The 16254-nt window shown below is 43.2% G+C and overlaps 1 protein-coding gene across 1 annotated transcript in view; it reads right to left on the bottom strand.

The window, feature by feature from the left end:
* Nucleotides 1-14418, bottom strand: part of FAM107B (family with sequence similarity 107 member B) — a 60205-nt gene extending 45787 nt beyond the window's left edge. The window contains exon 1 of the mRNA XM_027639901.1: nucleotides 14267-14418. The gene's annotated coding sequence lies outside the window, so the exon portion shown is untranslated. The remainder of the gene's footprint in view (nucleotides 1-14266) is intronic.
* Nucleotides 14419-16254: the final 1836 nt, after the last annotated feature.

Raw genomic sequence — 16254 nt, 5'->3', positions numbered from 1 at the left:
AAGGTGAGAATTATCAAAAACCTCACAAGTTTGGAGCAGGGAGGTTCATTCCTCCTGGGGGAGGAAAGATGAGTCGCCATCTGCACTGAAAGCCCAGCTGCCCAATTCCTGCTCAGACAGTTTAAATCCTGAGTTACTCCCTTCACATGAAGACCTTACATCAACAGGAACCAGGTTAATGGTACAGGAGGAGGCAAGGCACAGGCTTTGCTGAACAGGAGTTTTTCTCTCCCAAGAATTCTGTAGGTGGCATCCTGGATATTGCAGTAAATTGAGACAACCCTGGAAGTGTTCAAGGCCAGGCTGGACAGGGCTTTGAGCAACTTGGTCTAGTGGAAGGTGTCCCTGCCCATGGCAGGAGGTTGGAATGAGATGATCTTTAAGGTCCCTTCCAACACAAACCTTTCTGTGATTCTACAAACCCTGGGCAGACCTTACAAGAATGTCAGCAGGAATTCTGCTGTGGAACTCATACTTTTTGCAGGTACAAAGGTGATTTTAAATATGGATTGGCTTGATAAAGGCAACTCTTTAGTACACCAGTGCAAGCATGCAAATGTAGGGAAATGCATAAGCTGAATAACCAATATTTCTTTGCATACTGAGACTTGCTAGGTAATTCTTCTTCAGCTTCACTGTGGGATTGAAACGTAAAGGGAAATGTAAGTATTTTTGATAACCAGTAATAATGACTTAGGAGAGTCTCTCTGATTTTTATATATTACATGGGAAAGAGGCCAGACAGAGCATTTAGTTAATTAAAGTTTTATTGATAGTAGTAAGTGGTACCTTTCTGACATCCTCCTACCTTTTTCTCCCTGTACGGTGTGATCCTTAGCCTTCCTTTATGTACAAAACAAAATGAAAAGAAAAAATAACTATGTAACTTCCTGCAAGAGACAAATAAAAAGAGCTACTACAAAAATAAATAAATAACAATCAAATTCAACATAGCCATATCCATAGAAAGACTAATTTGCAGATGAAATGGGAAAGGACCTTGCCTAGGCTGCTAAGGCAAAATGCTGTATTAAACAGATAAATTTCAAATAAAAAAACCAAAGGCAGGAAGTAGGAAAAAATAATGAGATCCTTATAGTCTGCAAGTCGGCCAAATGTATCAACCCTTGTTATATTTGGTTTTCATGTGTTACTCACTAGGCATGTTCGTGCACTGGGAAGAATACCAGATAAAACATGTGGTTATTGGCCCGCAGAGATAACAATGCTAGAATGCAAGCTCTGGTCTGCAGCAGCTTTCCTTAATAAGTATTCCCTATTTAAGCAAAGATTGATCCTACATGATGTGACAGGCCACTGATACAAATAAATTGCTTTATGATATAATCTGTGACTGTAAAAAAAAAAAAAAAAGGCAGCCAACATATACTCACCGTGGGCTTACTGAGTTCCACACTAGTGTGTCTAAGTTTCCACTTCATGTAAAATCAACTTTTATCTCTCTGTGATACAACCCAGCAGCACGTTGTAATCAATTTTTAATCTTTCAACTCAAAGGCCTGAAGCCAGTTTACAACTACATAACAATTTGAAATAATAGGAGTTTCTGATCCATTCCAATTTTCAAGCCTTTGTGTTGCACATGTCATTGAATTAACCGAGTAGCTCATGCGGTTACAGAAAGCTCCGAGAGGGGAGTGATAAATTAACGTTACCCTTTATTTTTGTAACCAAAGGAGGGGACTGAAATATATTGGGTTTTTTCCCACCTTCAGCTTTACAAAATTTAATATGGTTCATTGGTCAGAAAGTCAGCAAGAACGAAAGCACATCTGCTGTTCCCCATCTCGGCTACCCACAAGTTGGCAGTTAAATAATGCTGAAGGAAACCAGTGTGGTTTGCTTGCACAACAGCCTTTCTAAAAAGGTAGCAACCATGTTGTAAAGCATTCACACAAGAAGCAGGACAACTCTAGGACACTATTCTGATGCCCATATCTTAGTGAAATCAGTATGGCTCTAGCAAAACCAGACTGCGAGAGCCACGACAGGGAGTTCCCTTGGTATAAAGTTAAGCTGCAAAAACACAGCAGAACACACAGTCTCTCCAGAGAAACTGTACCATAACCAAGAAGCAATAAAGGGCCAGGTCAAGATTTTAAGAATTTAAATTAAACAACCTTCTTGGATTTCTTGTGTGATAATTTAAGTGTGCACTTGCACCCTTCCTCATAACTTTTGGCTGGTTTCAGCTGAATTTTTAAAGGGTTTGAAGGTTTTAAAGGGTCTGAAGCCTTCATGAAGCTCTCCTACAATGCAGACAGGTGGCTGAGCAATGAAAGACTTCAGCCAGGAGTCCAGGTTCTAACAGGCTTTCAGAGACAACACTTACAAGTAACAGCCTTTGGAAGAATGTTAAAAGCAACAAACACGCAAACAAACTTTTGAATTTGAATCATAGGGAAATTAATTGTCAGAAAAACAAAACCAAGGTTTATGGAAGGCAAAACAGGAGGATCCCCACACTGACCACATGTGAACTGCATGACAAAGGGATGTAGTTATGCAACACAAAAGAGGTCAAATATGTGATGATGGAGTGAAAGATTCATGCAAGCTTATCTCGTGCAGATCAGCTAGAAAGTTTACAGCTTCAGGCTGTAGCAGAAATACCTTTGGTACAAACATATGGTCCCAGCCTTTTTTTGTAGTTGTTGAAGTTATCTCACATTTCATTTCTTTCCAGTCTAGTATTATAGTCTGACCCACTTTCTGTCAAAATTTATCAAACATGAAGATGAAGAAACAATCAGCTCTAATGTAACCTACCTACCTGACTGCATTCCTTCTGAAAGTAGGTGTTCTGTAGGACAGTTCTGGCTTCTGGTTAAAATACAAAGACCTCTTCTATTAGGAAAAACACACGAGTATGATGAAAGAATCTGAAACTTTAGTCATGTTCAAAAACCACTTTTAGTCATTCTACAAATTTCCTGTTGTTTGTTATTTACAGAATTGGCATCTACAATCTAAAGCATCTTTCACTTTAGGGGAAAAGAGACAAACTATTAACCTTTAACAAATTGTCCTGTATGGGACAGTGTAACAAGGCTTAACTCTGCTGCAATGAGAATAAACCCAGTTTAATCCTCCAAACCCTAGATTAAATTATAAACCCTATGCAAAGGTAAAGAAAGCCCTTTTAAAAACATTCTTCTACCCCTCTTCTAAGGACTTCAAAGTAATAACACTTAAATCTAGTCTAGACATTCAATGTCCCAAACTTGAATGACTCAAGCTTTTCAGCTTCCATTCAACCACTCTTCATTCAACTGTTTGTTTACAGAAAGATATTTAAATTGTTCTGAAGAGCATCACGGCTCATTGTAGGGCCTTTTGATTCTCTAGCATGCACTGTCACTTATTTACTTTAGGTTTTCCATTATTCAAGTGCTGGCTAGTTCACATTCAAATGAATCACAAACAACAGAGCAAACAAGACAGTTAAGGCAAAGAAACTCAATTCAAACAACATCCAGTCCAGAAGACATTTAGAAGCCCAGAACACTAAAAGAAGTTCCCTTTGCTTTTTAACTTGGCAAGCTTGGAAACGAAAAATTTTCATTACGAAAGTCTGAAGTTGCTTAAAGTTATACAGAAATGCCACTAAAAACTTCCTACCTCTCAATTTTCATCAGTGACACAAAAGCATTGACTGAAAATGCTAGACACTGCAATTCATTACATTCTTTCCAAAATTATTTCCAAAGGAATTTCCAGAAGGAGGGGGGGGTAGTGAATCCCAAATCTTGTTACAGGACTGCACTGCTCTCCCAAAATGCACAAAACTGAAGTGGGGCAGTAACTGTGTGAATGCTACCACCCCAACAGAATGCAACTTAGAGAAGCAAGGGAAAACTGTGCTTTGAGATCCATTGTCCTTTACATTAAAAAAGTAAAGGTGATGGCCCCTGTGATCCAGAGAACTTGCCAAAACCAAAAAACACATTTATGCTATGCTCAGACTAAACTGCAATGAAAATTAACATCTGACCAAGACAGAGAGAAAAATGCCATTTAATGAAGCTGCAGTTGGTGACATCCCATAAAATGATGCCAATCACTTGTCTTTGAGTCAGCTCCATTCCCACATTTTGTACAAGTGCTCTGAGTGACTCACACCAGTAATCTATGTGGGAGATAAGTAAAGGAAATCTCTAACATGATTTTGCTGCAGCTTTTCAAGATGAAGTGTAGTTTGCCTGGTTCTCTTTATATGAACTTCAATTATTTGAAAATTTAATTTTAATTCCAATTTGTCTTTAGGAATTTTCTCAGAAGCAACAAGCTTAATGGGGGTAATGCAGCACAGACAAAACTGGCAAGTAAGGTAATGATCTGGTCTAACCAGTTCATGTTTTCAGTAAGAAGCAGCTTTTTAGGCTGCCTACTTGCCTAAAGGCATTTACAAAAGATAATTTCTATATTAAGGTAGTAGTTTATGCTTGAAATATAAAGTTTATATTATCTGTTCATTATGTTTCCATTTGCAGTGTTTCATCTGTTTATTCTTCTCTTGGTTCAAAGTCTCAAGTTCAAATTCTATCCTTGCATTAATTAGTTATAGCTGTAGGCAAGTCAATTCAGCCTTTGTTCCTCAATCTGTAAAAGAAGGACAATAATAAATATTTATGTACTTTAAATAGATATTGGAATGATTTGTTTACCCTGACACAGTCACTTTTTCAAATATACCACTCTAAAATTCTATGCAAAAATTACCTACTTTAACCACATTAACCGGAATGATTGTAATTTTTGTAAATGGCTTGTTGAACTCTCATATCCTTTCCTTCCTCAGGGAGACCATTTCCTACAGCACACTTCTAAAGCCTCCCATTTAGCAAGCCGTGATACTCTGAGCTGCGTTCATGGTATCCTAACAAACAAGCAAAAAAACCCACCACACAAGTACATTGATTACAAAGACATTTAAGCTTAAGATTTTTTTAGTGTGCAGACTTTTTTTCCAGTCCCCTTCCTGGGGGAAAATACCCAGAGGAATATGAGCTCCTTATGTCATTTCTTTTACAGTGATAAGTTAATTGTGCTCTTCAATGTTTTGTTGACTAGTATGCCTAATCTGGTGCATATGCACTTAGAGAGTAAATTCACTGCATCTGTGGCTGTTTTAGCAACCAATTAATCAGCTTCCTATTAGGAAGAGGAAATACCCTAAACCCAAGTGAGATTTTGGAGACAAAATAAAGATGAATCTCAAGCCTTGTGAAGCATTAAACCTGAACGGGAAATCAGCTGAGGCTTCTTCATCATTAGAGATAAAATAGGAACAAAAGAACTCACCATTGGCTCAAATTTAATTCTTAATTATACAAGTGCTGATGTTACTTGCAAAGAGAAGATTAATATCCAATACTAAAATGGGAGGAAGGGTTTGGAATGATCCCTTAAAGCATTTATTTAACAAAGTATCATTTTATCAATGACAAATTTGATGGGACTCTTCATTAATTCAATTTCAATGCTGAAAGGAATAAACTCTTCGAAAACACACACTCCTCTGCTTCAAAGTTCATTCTAAACTCTTGCCTTTTGGTGCACAGAACAGGCATTACACATGCAGCCCTCCCTCTGTATGCTACCAGATGCTGGCAGTCAAAAGAGTTAAACATTTAAACAAAGCCTTCCATCAATACAAAAATAAAAATCCACAGGACAGTAAAACAGGTGACAGTATTGTGCTTCAGGAACCAGGGTTTCCTTTTCTTGCATAATTCTGAGGCAAAGGAAAGGGAAAAAATGATTCAAAGAACAACTTTGCTGAAAGCTGATATGAGGATGCTTCAGCAATTAAAAATTATGTACAGCAGACACCCAGACCTTAATTAGCACAACATTGTAAACCTGGGCATCCTTCTGGGGCAAAGCTGTGTCCAACCCACACCGAGCAGACCACAGCCTCAGCACCACTGAAGTAAGAGCCTCTCCCTGGCAGATGCTGCCTGCAGTCATCCCGTGCTACCAACTCTGTGACAGCTTTGAGGGAAGGAAGAACTACTCAGCCATAGGAAATCATGGCAGTGGATTAGGAAGAGACTAGACAGACACAGGAATTACAATTTGAGCAGAAAATTTAGCTACTTAGGTACCCATATGGCCAACGGCTACAGCATAAGAGGTCCTCCAGGTTTTAAATGCATTACTCTCTTTTGAAGTTCTTCACCCCATTTCTTTAAAAAGCTGTCTCAGTATCCCTGACCTGGCTGACCTTTGACTCTGCATTTCAAATTGGCCCCCAATTTTTAGAGTTGTCTAAGACTTCACAATTAAAGTGACAGCAGTTGCAGAAATTTCCTAGAAAAAAAAAAGCACTGGTGCAACTTTTATTAAGCCTCGTTTTCTTTGAAAATAAGATTTACTATATAGGCCTGTGCTTCTCCTTGCAATATTTTTGGCTGAAGCTGGCAAATGGATTACATTTAGCTAAAGGAACACGTTGTCTTGGATCTGTTAATCCTATTAGTTACCTGGAAATAGGTAGCGAGGTTGAGATGCCTTTTTAGTGCTTCTACAGAGAAAAAGCAGACCTAACTATCTGGAAATTGTATAGATCCCTATGGGACAGCTTACAGTGTCAAAATTTCTCCCTGCAGTGCAATAAACATGAGCAATGAAGCACCTTTATATAGATACATAAAGATACACTGGAAGTTTCACTAAAAAGCTGTCTCTCCAGCAAAGCAGCTGCATTCAGTGCAAACTGATCTCTGATGCAAGAAAAATTTTTCTATTTCAACTCTCAAAACTACTGAGCAGGTGTCACAAAAAAAACCAACCCACACCAACATGCTTCACCTTCTGTGTCCCCAATATCTATTCACACACTTTTCCTTATTTAAACTGCAAATTCCTCAGGGCAGAGACTGTCTCTTTAGGACAGTGCTAGGCAGGAAGGCCCCTTAGGCAACTGGAAAACAAAACAGTACTTGGCACACTTATTTTCCAACTTCATGTGCTGACTTGTCCTCACACTCTCAAGTAAGGAAATTTATATTATTCTGTTTACACACTACATTAAAAAAAAATATATATATAATCAGTCATTGCACTTTGAAGGTTCAGCACTTTTGCATGACTATGAAAAGGATGTAGCATCTAACACAACCAGTTGATGTCTTCAACCTTTCCCTCTTTTTGTTCAGTTTCATGATTCACTAACTACAGAGAAAGCAAGAGAGGCCCACGAACTCAGATTTGAACTTCCCCAAAAGAGGGTTTTGATCCAGTGGCATCTGTAACATGTGCTTCAGCCTTTTAAACTAAATCCTTCACTTGAGACTGACTGGCACAGACATTCACAAACTCCAGTCTTCATATCAAGCTTCAGGGCTGGCTTTCTTGTTGCTAAACTTCAGAAAAATATTTTTTGAGACTTTTTGATGGGATGCAGCTTCACACCGAAAGGAAAATGCTTTCTGTTCTTCAGAGACATTGAATATTTTTAATTCTACAGCTAGCTTTTAAGGTATCTTCTGAAAAAGGAAGAATATGTTTGCTCATATTTTGCGTAAGAGTTTTATGACTTGTTCAGCCTTCTCGTACTTGAAAGAACAAACAGATCAATGAAGAGTAGTAACAGGCATGCCAAGACTGCCTTTGGAGAGCCACCCTGCTCCCACAGTTGCCATCTGTGGTAACAAACAGCACAAAAGGACAAGCTCTTGCACAGCCAGGGCTTCCTTCCAGAATACACCAGATTCCTTGCTCCTGAACACTTCTGATCAAGTAGTGTATCACTGCACTGCTCAGTATGACAAAGGACACAGGAGGATGGTGGGACAGTGGAAGGCAAGCCGTGCTCACCCTTGAAAGGTTACCTCTTTGCCTGGCAAAGCCCACTGCCTACACACCTGAGACATCAGGTACATTCCTGTTTGCTTCTGCACATTACACAGAGGGATGGCCTCAAATATACTTGAGGCTTGGAAGAAAAAAAGGTTGTTTACTTTTAGAAGCACCAAAGCACCACCTCCCAGCCAAGAAATCCCAATACTACCGTGACTCTTTCCCTATCTTTTCCTCCATTCTCACCCAAACCTGGGTATAGATTTCTGACAGACTGTTTTTAGTGAGCAGCAGTGATGTGCCAGGTATTTTGAGAGTTAAACATGTGTATTACAGCTTGCATTATATGTCAGAGCTCATCCTCAAGGACAAGTAACCTCAAAGTTCTAGGCTTAAAAAAAAAAAAAAACCAATTGTGGTATCATAAAAGAAATCATAACCCAATCAAGTGCCCCCCTATTCTCTCCAAAAATGAACACCACAAATCCCAGTGGCTTTGCATGGAAGTTGTCTTTCTTCTTCTTCCAGCAGCTAAGTCCCTAACTGCTCCTCAGGCACCTACTCTTCCTTGAAGTGCACCAAGGAGCTCATCCACCACAGCAAGTCTGAAGGACATTGCAGCAATGCAGTGCAACGTTGAGCAAATCACCTTTGTCCCCAGTGACACTTCAGAGGAAACTGAGGTAGCAGAGACATATTTCAGTGGAAACAGTAGAGCAGTGCACACATTTGAAAGGTTGCTCAGCAAGTTGCCCTGCCAGAAAGAAGAAAATTTCCTATGACAAACTAAACTTCCAGCTCTTCAGAGGTACTAAACAGTAAAGCTGTACCTCTGTGGTCCTCCTAACACGCAAAGCTACTCCAGACCATCCATTCTGATCCCTATCCTTAAGTGCTCTGCTCAGCTAGAGGTGCACTTCATCCAGCTGACAGCATAAACTCCAGCTTCCCTGAAATCTTTTCAGCTTGTTTAGAAGCATCCAGCACAGGCACTGGCCTAGATTAGGAGTGCAGTTATGCACACACGAATGGTCTTGACCCAGTTCTCGCCACATCGTCCTGACTACTCGGAGCTGTGAACTCTATTTATTATTAGCACCACAACAAAAGCCTGTGTATGTCCATAAGGCCTGACAAATACCCACTCACTGTACAGGCAAGGAATGAAAAGAATTGTTCTATTATTTCCCATCATCATCCTACCTCTTGCCAACCCACTGAGTGCCATTGCTACTGAAATACCTTTGACTGGCAGTATTTGCCTCTACTTCAGAGCAGATGCCACAGGGCCTGGTGAGTTAGTTGGCACTAGTGGGCACTGGTGAACTGAATGTCCTTGAAGATGGACAGAAGAACTCTCAATATGCAAGTAAGCAGAAGCAGCTTAATGGGGGTTTCCCTCTACAAAGCAACAGTTTCCCCTCCATCAAATATACTATACTGCAAAGCGGAGCTTCAACCAAAGTCAAACATGAGCACAGTTTCTCCTTCAGAAGCATTTGTGGGTTACAGCTCTACAGCTTACAAGAATGGCAAGCAATTCCCAGGTACAAGGGAAAAAATAAGACTCATCTCACCACAAAAAGCAGCAACATTGCTCTCCAGTGCATTAAAGCACCCCTGATAGCAGCAGCACTTTTCATGCTTTGTCATCACAAGCTCTCTACAGGACTCTAATGCAGCTCACACTGAGGGGCATTAAATGTAAAAGGTTGAGACTGGCTAAAGGGCAGAACAGAGGTTCTACAGTTCATCCTGAAGGCACGTATGCTGCCCAAAATTGCAGTAAATGTAAAAATAAATAAATTGAGCTTGTCTAAAAGAAAGAGATTTGTTCCCTGTTCCTAAATGACTGTGCTATTCCTCTTTTTGATGAGGAGCATGTATGTGCCCAAAAGGCAACCTTCTGCCTTCACATTGCCAGAGAAATTATTAAAATGTAAGCAAATACAAGAGTTTTGCTTCTAGGATAAATAAAGCTAAATAGGCAAAGGTTATTGCATTTGTGCTCCCTGATGACATAATGAAACTAGGATCCTCATCCCATCTAAGCAAGCTGATGACCTGCTAAGACTCAAACTCCATGCCAGACTAGATCTAGTTACCACAAAACCTGCCCTTTCAGCTGTAGACCCAGACTTAACCATTAGAGTAACTACTGATTTCAAGAGTTATTTTAATATATGACACTGACCGGCAGACAAAGCACTTTACACAACTGCTCCGAAGTCTTTCTGGCTCATTCTTTTATAGACACAACTTGGAAATGCTGTTCTTCCACCTGTGAGTTTCTTACCCTTCAGTACACAAAACTTACAGCACTGGCCTAAACACAAGTAGTAGTCTGTCAGCTCAAAACACGTTTTGAAACCAAAGTTACAACTAGGACAGATTTTGCAATGATAACAGTCATGCACCAAGCACAGTGCTGTAAGGAAAAGCATTACTTCAAACTTTTCTCGGAGTGACAAAACACAGAGGTAGCAGGTACCCTCCAGTGCTTCAAACTGTAAAGAAAGAGTAAGAAAAGACCATATCCTTCTTTTTCTTGCAGGCACCAATGCTCCCTGCTCATATAACCCCTGCAACATTTCTGCCACAGCAGAACTGCCCCACGCAGCTCCCCACTGTCGTGCAACACCCACAGCCCTTCACACCAACACCCTGAAGCAGAAGAGCAGCCACGTGAGAACAGCAGCTACGTGAGTGCCTGTGCATAGCACAGGGAACAGCAGCCACCCCTTTAGAAACCACAAGACTGGTCTCTCAGGGTGGGGATCTGCACTCTCATCACCTCACTCATCTGGTATGGTCACAGAAAGGTAGCCCTGGTCTTGCCATGACCCTCTTGGCTCTGCAAAGCCTTCTCTGCCCTTCTGCTGGCACCTGACACAGCTCCACACAACTGTACAATGAGATAGATGAAGGACCCCCTAAAGATCCAGCCAGAGACTCATCTGTAAAAACAGAACACTCTATTTGAAGACAGGTATAGAAAGGAGAAGAAAAATGTCCCTTTTTTTTTTTTCCTCTCCTGTGTATGCCAAATGTCTTTGTTTAAGCATTTATCATTACACAACCCTTCTGTTTTTCACAGTCTAAAAAATACCTACGTGCATGGGGGTGGTGGAAGAGCAGTCACCTGGTTGCATCACAGCCAGGTAACCCAACTGATTTTCATACTGTGCCTCTTCTCTTGTCCTACTCCTTCTTGCAGGGAGGAAGAACTTTCATTTCAACGCTAGCCAGTGGCTCAGGAGATACAAGTTCAAGTTTTTGCACCACTACCCAGTTTGTGGGGTCACAGATGACCCATTTACTTGCTTGTGCTTTTATTCCCCATCTGCAAAGGGAAGGTGTCTTCCCCACAGCGGGAAGAGGGGGCACCTTTCCACTTCAGCATGATTTTAGAAGATTAATATAAATGAAGCCCGCTCAGAGATAAGCTTGGCGAGAGCATGCAAGATGTTGGAAGGGGAAGTATCACCAAGAAATGTAGTTGTAGCCACAGAATTTACATTTCTCCTAAAGATATGATATGTTTTTCCTAACAAATTTGCAGCTTTATGTTCAGGTTAGCATGTGACCAATTCCCTTTCCACAGCTGAACCCTTCCACTGTCTTATGTCAAAACAAAACATCAAAACCCCAACTTACAAGCTTTTCAAGTAAACACAGAAGAGCTGCAGGCTCTTGGCAACATCATGTTAAGCTGCAAACCATACTTCCACTGATACTCAAAAACACGCCAGGTCTGGCCAAACCAGAACAAACTTTAGACTGATCACTGGATTGAAGAAGCACTAAGAACATTTTCTTCCCCTCCACAGTGAGACGGTGTATGAATTTTGCTCTTTGATTCGGTGCCAGAACGGCATCAGCCGTGAGTTGTGTCTGACATGCTCTTTTTGTGTCCTTATGAGATGCAAATAGATACAAAGTTGTTCAGCGCAGAGACATCAGATACAAAACTGCTCAGCACAAGCTGAGCATTGAAATTTGGTCTGTTAACAACTACCACAGCCCCAGAACAGACTAAGTGTTGGCCACATGTATTTAATACTGTTAACCACGTACAAAGATAACATAGTTTTACTCAATTAAATTTTTTTTTTTTAACTTTGATGGAGCCAAGGTTCTGTTAGAGCCAATTACTGGTTAAACAGTTCCACTCTTCTTCCCACAGCTAGTAAACATGAATATTTCCTTCCATCTTTCCCCATTTTTCCTTCTGCTCCAATTTTTAGGTGGTTCCCCTGTCCTTACTGATGTCATGGAGGAACATTCTCAAAACCAGCTGCTTCTCTACATCCTGAGTAGTGGCTTTATGTAAAAACTGAGTGACTCCCCCACCCCCAGCCTGGTCTATCAGTCGCTCTCAAGCCAGGCTGTTCCACTTCGTGACTCCGACAAACAATCTGCCACTTCAGCAAATGCATGACCAGAGCCACCAGACAAATCAGCCTGTAAAGGAGAGCATGTGTGAAAGGATCTCCCAACTGCAGCTGCCACACAGCTCCTCACTTACCCAGTCGTGCAGGGTTCAACACTGGCTGCCTCAAAACCTCTAAATGCTCGAGGGTGAACTGGAGTTCAGAGAAGCTTCTTAATTTTGAAGAGAGAAAAAAGATGCTAAGACTGAAAAAGAAGGAAGAGAGTAAATTAAGGGATATGAGATGTGAAGCAGAAAGGAGAAAGCAAGTGGGAAATTATTGTGAGGACCTGATGAGATGACTCTCCCGCCTCTAACTTTTGGGAAGCATAAGCATACCATTTTAATTAACAATATTCAAGCGCTGAAGACAATACAGCAACATTACTCTTGAGCATTATGGACACAGAAGTGACACTTCACCTGCCAAAATCATCCCTGGCAAAATTCCACCAACATCAGTGGAACTATACCAAGCATGAAATTGGCCCACAGTTGCATTAAGACAATAAAGGCTTTGTTTCAGGAGACATGGGGCATTCGTGGTTCTTTATAATAAAGCCCAGTAAACAATTGTTTATTGTCCCTGAGCAAATATTGCTGACAACAAGCAAGCAAGCAGCCATCACATTCATAGTACATGCTGTCTGTCCATATATTGCTAGGAAAACAGCCATCAGTAAAGCAACAGATTCTCAGTGTCCTGCTCATATCACAGGAGAATTAAAGACAGTTTAAATGCCTCTCAAATTGCCTACCAGATCCACAAGCAATCATTCTCATTTTCAGCAATGTTCTTCCACGCTCCTACTTCTCTCGCTAAGTCTATGAAAGTTGAATATCCTGACTGGTACTACAGGACTTAGCACACACATAGGAGTACCACAAAGGCATAGCAGCTCTGCTGCCAGAGTTATTTAACAATACTCCCACCACAAACTACACACAACGACCACACTATGCTCACACAGAAGCATCTTTTCCTCCTTTTGTTGCATTTTTGTGTGACACAAACCTCCAAAAGTTTGCATGTTCCTGCCTCTCTCTTGAGTTTGCCACAAGCATGCCCTGGACTTAGAGACTCTGCTCCAACGCCAGCCACGGCTGTACACCCCACTCAAACAGTATTGATTTATGCCAGAACTCATTAAGCTATGAAAAAAAATCCAATGGCCGAAGCAAACAAGTAGTTCAGTCACACAAAGCTCCTATGCTGCACCGTTTCCCCTTGTGCACCCCAAAAACACGTTTATCCACACAGTTATCCTGGCCAGCTGTGCACCCTTTCACCCCAAGGCACAGGAAAACCTGGATATTTGGACTCTCCTGGTCCTTGAGGGAAACTTTGACAGATCCAGGTTGGAGCAGGGGGAGCACAGGAAAGAGCAGGTCCTCGGGGCTTGCCCCGCTCCAAGCTTCTACTTGTTTTAAAGATTTGTAAGGAATCATCCACTGCCCACACCAGAAGTTCAGCTGCTCTGAATACTCATTTCACAGGGCAGCACTTAGAGGAAACAAAACATGTATACTACTTATCCGCCTTACCTTTTCTTTCCATCCACCACCACACTCCCCTGGCCCCACCAGCCCGCACCCACGGAGCCAGCCGGGCTGTGGGGGTGCTCCCACTGCTGCAAGAGTCACCAGAGAATCAAAGCTGCCCCACGGAGAAGCTGAAACACCCACGGGCTCCACGGCCCCGCAGAACCGGGGACACCCGCGGGGGGCGGCGGGACCGGCAGCACCCCGGTGCCCCGCACACCCTTCTGCTTGCTCCCCCTTCGCTTTATGCAGAGCCGCGATGAACTCCTCGTGTTTCCCTTCGCGACTGAAGGCGAAGAGACGTGGCTCTGCCACGGGACGCCCACAGCCCGGGGGTGCCCCCAGGGACCCCCTCGCTCCCCGCTCCCCTCCCCGGGAGCCGCCGTCCCTCAGCCTCCCCCCGGGCTGGGCTGTCCCGTCGCTCCGCGCCAGCGCCTTTGTGTGCGGAGCAGACACAGAACCTACCTCGGCGGGGCGGCTCTGCCCGCCCGGCAGCGCGGGGGTCGAGGGCAGGGGGAGCCGAGGAGGGATGGAGGGAAGGAAGGAGAGAAGCGGCAGCCACCCGCTCGATGCCCGCCGGAGTGTCCGCCCGGCCCCGCCACACGCGCGGAGCCGGCCCGGCCGCGCCTGAGGGGAGCGGCGGGGCGGGCCGGGGGCGGGACCGGCGCTGAGTCACCGCCGCGGCCGCCCCGCCGCCTCCTTTGTTGTCAGGCGTGGAGAAATCCGCGGTGGCGCGAATGGCTGGGGGGAAACCCCGAGGGAAACGGGGGGAAAACGGTGTGTGTGGGGCGGCGGGGATCCCGGGAGGCGCCTCTCCCCGGGAGGGACAGCACGCGTGGGGCACTGTGAGACACCGGACCCACGGGCGGCCCACAAAGTCCTGCCGAGGCCGCAGGTTCGCGGAGCGGCCCCGCTCACCTGCTGGAGACACCCCTCCCTTCTCATGGAGGAGAATCATCTCCCAGCTGTGCCTGCCCTTAACTTTCCCCGAGTGGTTCTTTTCCCCCTTCCCGTGTCTCGGAGCGCTGACCATGTGGATATTCCCACCGGTCATTCTATAAGAATCAGGGTCCCCATGCAACTAAGAGGCCAAGAGGTCACGGCCAGCCAGCAAAAACGTGCCTCAGTGTACCCAAAATCTAGTCTCCTAATGAGTTACTACACGATGGGGACATGAGAGAGAGCCTGGGACACAGAATAGCGTGCACAGGCTTTGGGAGTGAGCCCAGACAAAGACAGAGTTTTGGGGATGAAATGTGTGTTTATACACTGGGCTACACGCTGGAATTAACTAGATTTCTTTTGTATATTTATCATTAGGATTCTTTCATGTTCCTTCAAAGCAGATGACTTGAATCACAGCATAGCAACTGGAGTCATCTCAGGGATGGAAAGCTTCAGCCTGATCTCGGGAGCTCAGTAACTTGAGGAGCTGAGCATTCAGCATCCCTGGGGTTGCACAGGCAGATCCTTCCTCTCCAAAAACCCCAGCCCCAAAAGTACCAGCAAGAAGGTTGTTGGGTGCTCAGTAGATGGTGCTGTTTCCACCGAATTTATCCTAAATAACCCACAGCCCCCGAACTGTGTTGTCCATGTTCACAGTGTCAGCACGGACAACGGGCAGCTTCATTTCTCAGTGCCTTTTCCTTTACAGGAGTGTTGTGAGATATAGTTGCTCTGTATGTGGTGCTCATGGATACTGTATGGAGAGAAACCTCATAAAAATTGATTTTCTTTTTTTTAATAAATGTGATAAAATGATGTGCCTAGACGAATGAGGCAGTATAAATATTGATTAGTTCTCTGTTCTGTGAACAGCCCTCAATCTGAGGCATGGGAGGGGGAAATGGTGTATGACTAGGGAATTGTAAACAGCAATGAAATAAAATGAACTGCAAGGCCAGCGGAATGCTGGATTTCCCTATCTTTTGCATTCTTGACCTTACAGACCTCTCCATATAATTTCTGTATGCAAGCATTAACCATGTCTATTCTAAAGACACTTTGTACCCCTGATCGAGTTTTTATCTCCCTTACTTAGACACTTCACAGGCAGTTCTCCCTGGTCTGAAACCTGACACTTTATATCAGTGTTTCCAGCCCTTCCTCTGCTCGGACAGTTATTCTGCTGTGATATGTATGATATTCCCTGCAGATCCTGCATATCCACACCTTTAAACGGAATGTAACACTTTGCTTTAAGCAAAATTAGAAAAAAATTCTAGATGTCTTGCCATGGTTTGTCAAGAGAGCACAAGTATTTTTCACGGTTGTAACTACTTTGTTCCAAAGTTACACTCAGTTCAGGTGTGTGGTACGTGGCATCGTTGGCAGGTGCAGATTTAGTAAAGTCCCTCCACACACGGACTATTATCTTGTGCTCCGTGAAATGCTGCACAACCCATAAACTCCCATGGCTCTATCCAGACTTGAAAAGTATTGCTGGACATAAC

Source organism: Corapipo altera, unplaced genomic scaffold (assembly GCF_003945725.1).
Source record: "Corapipo altera isolate COAL_440 unplaced genomic scaffold, ASM394572v1 1b, whole genome shotgun sequence".
In the NCBI taxonomy this organism is placed as follows: Eukaryota; Metazoa; Chordata; class Aves; order Passeriformes; family Pipridae; genus Corapipo; species Corapipo altera.
Note: the sequence above shows the minus strand (reverse complement) of the source record. Positions and strands in the feature narration are given on the sequence as shown.